Source organism: Austrofundulus limnaeus, unplaced genomic scaffold, assembly GCF_001266775.1.
Source record: "Austrofundulus limnaeus strain Quisiro unplaced genomic scaffold, Austrofundulus_limnaeus-1.0 Scaffold194, whole genome shotgun sequence".
Lineage (NCBI taxonomy): Eukaryota > Metazoa > Chordata > Actinopteri > Cyprinodontiformes > Rivulidae > Austrofundulus > Austrofundulus limnaeus.
In genome coordinates this window covers 694,837-702,972 of record NW_013952596.1, presented here as the reverse complement: position 1 = coordinate 702,972, position 8,136 = coordinate 694,837, and positions in this window count along the sequence as shown.

Sequence of the window (8,136 nt, the reverse complement as noted above, 5' to 3'; positions counted from 1 at the left end):
CCATAGACACTGCTTTTTTATTTATTTATTTATTTATTTATTTATTTATTTATTTATTTATTTATTTATTTATTTTTACATAAACCTGCCAACAGTGAAATATAAAACATGGGTTTTTATAATTTCACTTTAAACTAAAGAGGTTTCCATTTGGTTAAGACGTCTGTTTTGTGTCACGCTTTTATCATGCTTTAAGCTTGTGTGTCATTGTTCTCCATGTGTTTGGAGATCTAACATGAATATTGACACAGTGAGCAAGAAACATGAATAAAACATTCACTCTAGTTGTAATTTAGTCCTGAAAACCTCTAGATTCATTTATATTTTCATTTTTATTTCACACAAACAACTAAAAACATGTAAAACACAACTCAAGGTCGTTAATTGTGCAGAAAAACACAAATAAGACAACTTGAAAACAGAATATTTGCAAACTTTTTTCTATTAACTYATGTCAGTGTTTCAATAAAAAAAATCATTCATTCCTTAAATCATGAATGAGGAGGACAGCATTTTGTTGACAGATAAAAAAGATTATTTTATGCGTTAAAGTGTGAAACATCAAACCTAATGGATTGTGTGCAACAAGATGTCTGCTTTTTAAAATGACAATTCTTCAGGGAAATTTGTAGAAAGTTTTATAATAAAGAAGCACCAAAATGAATATTTGGCAGAAAAAAATCTGATTTGATTCTCACAACGACAGTGTTTATTCTTGTCCATCTTATCTAAAAACAGATGTCTCCCTTCTGTTTTTTATTACTTTTACTTATGGATCACATTTAGCCAAACTAGATGTCCCAGGATATTTTAGATGCCTTTTAAACATCTTTCCAACTCCAAAATTAGGAGAGTGTAAGATGACATTTTTGCATTTCGTGCAGTTTCACTCCACAGTTTGACAGGATGACACTAGCTCTGCAATTTTTGCCCTCCCTTTAGGTGATGAGGGTAACACACAGAAGAAACATGAAAAACCACAGCCAAAGCTTAAAATACCAAACAATTCTGTAAAAATTGATAAATGAATAACTGTTCCTTTAAAAAGTAGTTTTAAATATTAGAGAGTGTTGTAAATATCTTACCTGCAGCTGAAAGCAGTCGGAGCAATCTCATTTTGGAGAAACGGAGAAATTCTCATGAAGTCCCATTCAAAAATTAATTTATCTGTACCATTTCTGYATTTCACAACAAATTTTAGCTCAGTGTGGTTGAAATTAACTAAATCACAGCTGTTTTTGAGTTTATTAGTGTTAGGTTCCAGTGGCGGCCATCTTAAATTGAGTTGRTTTCTTTCCGTCTGCATGTTTCATACATGTTTAACACATAACACAAGCATCCAGATAGATACAAATCATATCATGTACTATTGCATTTAAGCAGCTGTTAGTGAGGGGAGGAGCCAGAGAGGTGGCCGGAGGGGCAAATGCCACCCTTGGCACCTGACTGCCCCCCCCCACCCCACCCTTAGGTCCCACCCTAAAATAATTTACAAGTTGGTGGGGATCTTAGATTTTGCAGTTGCATTTAAATTTGGATACTATTGTGCTGTAAAGGTTTTGAGTTTTGTATGTTCAAAAAATGCTGAATTATAGCTCTTTGTAAAAAATTAGCATTAGCGGTTAGCCTAATCTGAGATTAGCATCTGCAACTGAATTTTTTGAWTAGTGTTTAGAATTTTTTTGGGCTACTTCTACACAAATCTTTAGCTTGTATGTCTATAAATGGTTGAATAATAAGTCATGACTAGCATTCAGAGGGCTTTTGGGGATTGTTTTTAGCTACTACYCGCCACTTTCTGCTCAATATTTCTTGAAACAGCTGAACTAAAGTCATTTATATTTAGCTGTGGCATTCATCCTGAGTTTTTAAATGAAGATTAGTTTTCTTTAGTTGTATGTRCCACCCTAAAATCACCTTGGTCACCCCTCTTGCAAAAACATTTAGCTCCGCCTCTGCTTTTAGCGAGAAACGATTTGGTTGAACAACTGGAAAAAGTAGTAATTTGTCTTGTTTCAGATGACTGAGAGGCCTTGTTCTGTGAAGCTACAAACTTTTCTTCCTGATTCTGGAAACTGAAAACACTCTGATTGCTGTCTACTGCAGGTTAGATGCTGACTACCGTATGTGTAAGAACCTTTCTTACTGCAGCAATATTGATCAAATCATTCTGCTTTTTTAGCATCCCTCTCTTCTTTCCCTTCTCTGTTGAGCCAATCAAAACCCAAACCTGATGAAAGAGCACAAACACAGAACAGCACGTTGGCTGCTGACCACTAATGACTGCTGTCTGAGGCGACACTTCGGTGACATGGTCAGTCATCAGCAGCAGAGGAGAACAGAACGTACAGGAGGGTGACATGGGAGAGGAGGGACAGCAAGGTGCGAAGGAGGAGTTGGTGATAGAAAAAGAGACAAAGAAGTGGGAAGATGTGGAGATGCACACAAAGCTTCATTCAGTGCTGCAGGATACAGAAGAGAAGTGATTACAGCAAAACAGGAACAATGTGAGTCCAGGAAACGTGGCTCGGTTTATTAAAAGAAAAATATGGAGTTTAGTCTGTGACTGTTTTAATCAGTCAAGCTGAAAAAAAAGATGCAGAACAAAATGTGGGTGGTCCGATTCATCGGTGCTGCTTATGAGATGGAGAACTCAAACTTTCCCACCTCCCAGTTTCCACAAAGACTCTCAGCTTTTCAGCTCCTGGCAGCTGTTAAGATCAGCTGAAAGAATTTTCTGTGGGACAAACCACTGCTTTCTCAGCACCGTAAATAAACAGCTCYACGAAGACAGTTTCCTTCACAGATCCACGAAAACACACAGGAAACCCTGAATTATTCACAAGCATAAAAAGGATTTTATCTCTCTGGTGTTGGGTTTCACTGAAAAACAGCAGATTGCACATCAGTCTTACAGTAATCACTGCGTTTACTGAGAAATGAAAAGGATCTTTAGTGGCTTTAAGTACGTAAAAACTTCATCATCTGTAGGAAATAAAAACCATATGAAATTAAAACAAGATAAGCTTCCTTATATAAATACAGACCACTTCTGGTCTGTAAAAATATTATTAAATAATAAGGAAATGTCAAATGAAGTGACATCTGCCTTTTTTCTTCATAGAAACCTTCTTAAACCTTTGAGTTTTTAAGGGAAGCATAATAAAAAGAAGAATTAGTCTAGTCGCTCGTTGTCCAAGTGTTACTCTGACCTGGATGATTGAGAATCGATGCTCACAAGCTGCTGATGTTAACCTCTGAACTTCTTTTTCTAGTCTAGAGTTTCCAGCTGCAGATAATTCACACAGCTGTTGTTAATGTTCGGTTCCTCAGATGCATATTTTCTTAAAAGATTTCAGCCTTTAAAAATASCACTGTTGGCTTATTTCCCTTTTGAAAATTTGTAATTTGGTTTATTATTTCAAGAAAAACAATTAAACAAAAAATGTAAATTCCCCACTGCCTTCCATGTGTGTTAAAAACTAATATTATCACTCTGCAGAGTGGTTAAAGCTGCTCTGAGGTCAAAGGTCAAACCTTTGAAAGAAATTGTGTGCAATGAGAATCAGGCACAGAAAACAGGCAGTACTCAGCCTCGCATGTTTATTCACACATAAAGATTATCAAAGCGCTGTGGTCTGAGAGGAAATATGAAATAAAAAGTTAAATTAACTTTTAAATTCATTGATAAGTACAGGGTCTTCTCAGGTTAGCATGTAYATACGTTTCCACACCCTTTATAAACTTTGTTTAATTATTATTMTTTTCTCATGTGCACACACAGTGTAAATGAGTCACGTCACACACAGCCAACTGAGCTTTGTGGGTTTTGTCAACTTCCAGTTTTAACTGGACAACATTTCTTCATCCTGTTGCATTTTGTTTTGCTTTTCATCATTGATTTCTCCCATTAGTTTTCATTTATCTTCTCTTTAATCTAAACCCTGACAGATGATGTCAGAATGGATCTCAGCCCATCTGTTGGTTTTATGTTTGATTTAACGATGATGATGATGATGATGATGATGATGATGATGATGATTGATGATGATGACGATGGAGCCACAGTGCAGCTGATTCAACCTGATCTCATCAAGATTCTATAAAAATATGAATTTATCTACAGAAGGACCAGGATCAGAGACACTGACGTACTTAATGAAATGTAAATGTTTATGTTTTGGAAAATATTGAGGCTATATGATTTTTTGGGGCCTCCTGGTTAAAAAAAAGGTGATTCTGAATGTGTGTGGGAATGTACTGCATGTGCGTGAATCCCACTCTGGTGATGCATTGAGAAACGTCTGTCTCCCAGTCGGTCCTTCTTAAGGCGCAGCAGCCAGGCAGAATGCTGCCAGCGAGGGTGTACATTCGCACGTGTGTGTGCTTGCACACTTAAGCCTTCCAAATGTTCTCAGTTGAAGAGGGATCCAAGAACATGACTCAAACGTCACACCTCCTCTGTTGCTATCTTTCTGTCTCCGTCTCTTTCGCACAAATTCTTATTTTCATCTCATTCGCTCGGCAGAAAGCTCCGTTCTGCTGGCGTCAGTGACTTTTCACCTTTTTCCAGCACTTTTATTGCACAAATRTCTGCTTTGTTTGCACACAAGATGTGCTTATTATTGTCTGAAATGTGTGTGCATGGTGTGGCGTATAACATGAGACACAATAAACTAATTAAAAGGCATTATTGTGCTATTTTCTTTGTGCATTTGCAAGTTTGCATGATGAATTTTACCCAATCGTTTTTGACATTCTAGAAAATACAAAAAAATAAACACAATGTGTTTCATTATGAATAAATTTAGGGTTATTAAGATTTACAAATCATTAAATTCTGATTTTATTTACATTTTAAACAACCTTTTCAGAACTAGTTGTGCACAAAAACAAGATGTGAAGAAGCTGCAGAACTGATCAAGAGTTGACTTCTTTGATATAAAAGCTCTTTGATTTCTGCAGCCTRTGAAGTGTGACAAAGGAACAAATGCAAGATAATATTAAATAAAAGGTTGATCATTGAGGAATCTACAACAGACAGATTTGAGTGCTTACAATATGGAAAAAATGAAGTCATAGCTTCTGAACAGGCCTGCAAAAAGTGCAGGATTATGGGGCGACATTTATAATTAACTTTATCAATGAGTGAAAGAAAAAACATGAATCAGAGCAGCCTTTCAGCTCATGAAGTAAGTGAGAAAAAAATCAACCATCTGTGAAGAAACTAGAGAAGAAAACAGGGAATGACGTCAACCAGGCTTTTATGAAAGTGTGTGAAAACAAGAGCACAAAGGAGCATGTGGAACCACGTGAAAATGTAAAAAAAACATCTCCTGAGCATAAAATAAGCTAAATAAGATGCAAATTAAAGTTGTGCATGAGGAAAGTGAGAGTGTGTGTGGTGTGGAGAAGGAAATAGGGCCCCAGCAGGTGGAGAGAAGTGTGATAAAACAGTGACGCACTTGAGCGAGCGAGCGCAGAGCCTCCTCTCCGTTCCTGTGCCGCTCCCTCTCTTCTCCGGGATAAATTGGGAGCCATTATTATTCATCTATTCAACGAAGCGAAGCTCCGACAGACACTCACATGCCTGCCTCCCCTACGCTGAGCTCGCTGCTCGAGCCTCTGCCCGTTCTGACAGATGAGTGACACGGGCGGCGTCCAATCAAACCCACGCGGTTCGTACGTCCTGCTACGAAGAAGGTGCGTCATGGATTTTTTCCTGCCAAACCAAAGCTCAGAGACCAATGGGAAGATGAAGGATGAGCTGAGCGATGCTCTGCTTTCATCCTTATATAGACATGACAAGCTCTGACTCTATGGAGTGTTTGCTGAATGCAAAATCTTTCTGTTTGCATGGAGTGGAGACTGGCACTCCGAGTGAAAACTGACAGATTAACTGAAGAGTTGAATGAAATGATGCAAAACTTTGAAGAAAAGATGTAAAAGTTTGAATGTGTGACTAAAATACTTTACTCACCCCTTTTTTCTTGCAACATGGAACTTATTCCAGAGGTCAGAGGTCACAAAGGAAGGGAGAAGTTCCTTCATGCTGCATTGTTAAAGCTTCTCCCCGAGTCGCTATTTGAATTACATTATTATCCAAAAACATGTGAAACAAAGCAAAACATTGCACAGTGTTTTGTGTCAACAGAAACTTTGCAAATGTTGGCAACTTTGTTTGGATCCAGACTTGATTTTGTTTAGTCACTCGTCAGGGCTCACAACTTTAGCATCTCAGTGTGAGTCCCACATAATTCCTGCTTTTCTCATGCCCGCACACATTCATCTTCTCACTCGGTGAAAAGAAAAACACTGTTTCACTGTCGATGACGTCCAAATGGAGAAAAAAAAGAAAACTGACACAAACAAGACGAAGCAGCAGCAACAAGGTTTTCAGACCAATTAGGCAGAAATGTTTGGTGTTTATACTGAAAATGAACATTTTCCACAACCTGCCAGCAGAGATTTCAGAGTCTTATTGAAACATGCATGATTTGTCTGCTTTATTAGAATCTTTTGAAACAAAATMAATCTTTTAATTGTTGCTTCATGCRCACTACTTATGTGAGCTGCAWTTACAATTCCTTTCAAAGATGCAAAACCATCTCAGTCTGGTTCCTCCAAACAGCTGCTGCCTGAGAGGCTCTTGGTTGTTCTTCAAAGAACAACGGTTCCAGTTTCATTCCACCCAAAAACTCAATTACCTGCTTTAAACAAAAAGAGAGAGAAAAAAAGCAGAATCGATAAACAATTTTTCCTGCCTCGTTTTATGATGTTTGTGATGTTTTATTCTTTCAGATAATAAGAAATCMTTTCACTGGTTTGAGTTTTCAGACGTGACAAATTACAAGAGAAGCTGTAGACCTTTTTAGAATACCAAACAGTTTGTAATTTTAAGAGAAATATGGTAAAACTACAGGAGAATCATCAAAAGATCCCTCAWACTTCRCTGTGGGACGTCTGAGTTACAAGAWGGATGAAAACTCTGTTCTAAAGCAAGAGGCTAACAAACGTTTGATTTGGACCGGTGAAAGAAATGCTGTAACTGATTGACTAAATGTTAGATCCAGTATTGTAATTTTACACATTCTGATCATTGCAGCCATGTGGTTAAAAACAGAAAATAGGAGTTGATGAGTCTTATCCATGTGTTCTTTATGTTGTAACGTCTGACAGTAAAGGTACTGTTCAGGGGTTGTTGTTAGGTTCTGGGCAGCCTCTCCTTAGAATCAGCATGGGACAGACATTGCTCCTGAGAGTGTATTTGTTTAGCTAAAGATATACATTTTATTTATTTATTTGTTTATTTATTTATTTATTTATTTTGCTTCTGCTCTCGGCGAAGGCAGACTTTTTTCCCCTCTCTCTTCAGCCTTCCCTTATCTACCCTGTTCTGCTGTATTTAGGGCCTCCTTTACATCTCATCCAAACTGGAAGTTATAGATCGGTCAGCTGGTCTCTCAACACTATTGATCAATTTTTTTCTACATGGAAACTGGGCAAAGGAGAGCCCTCTTGTCCTGATGGGACATATGCAGCAGGGTGTGTTATGGATTCCTGTGGTGATTGGACGATAATGTGCTTTTCTATGCTGTCGATTGAGGATGTCGAAGGTGTTTACTTAATTGGATTAATGATAGCTGGATTTCTGCTGATTGGAGGTGGTGGATAGCTGGCCCATCGTGAAATACTGAAAGTGTCGGGAGTCATTCGGGCCTTGATGAGGTTACCCTGCTTGTGTGATGGGATCAGCACTCAGACTCAAGCACAGCTGGAGCAAAGCTGAAAGCTGGATGCTCTCCTCACCGGGGGTCGCAGGTCAGATCTGGGAGAAAACTGTGCTCGATGAGGAGAGGAATGACCAATAAATTCAGCTGACTGGCATTTCACCATGAGAGTTCTAGTGGCAACAAGCAAAGTTATGTCAACAAACACTCTGCTCCCCAGCTCCCTCCTCCCACTCACGTCTGTGAACTGGTCTGGAAGCAACGAAAGGTCGAGCCGAATGGAAAATAGCATTATTCTGAACTATGGCTGGGGGGGCTTCGGGTGACTGGTTTCACAGTTTTACCTGTTCACACATGCACATACAACACTTTCACAGCTTCAGATACCCCCCGCACCCCCCCCCCC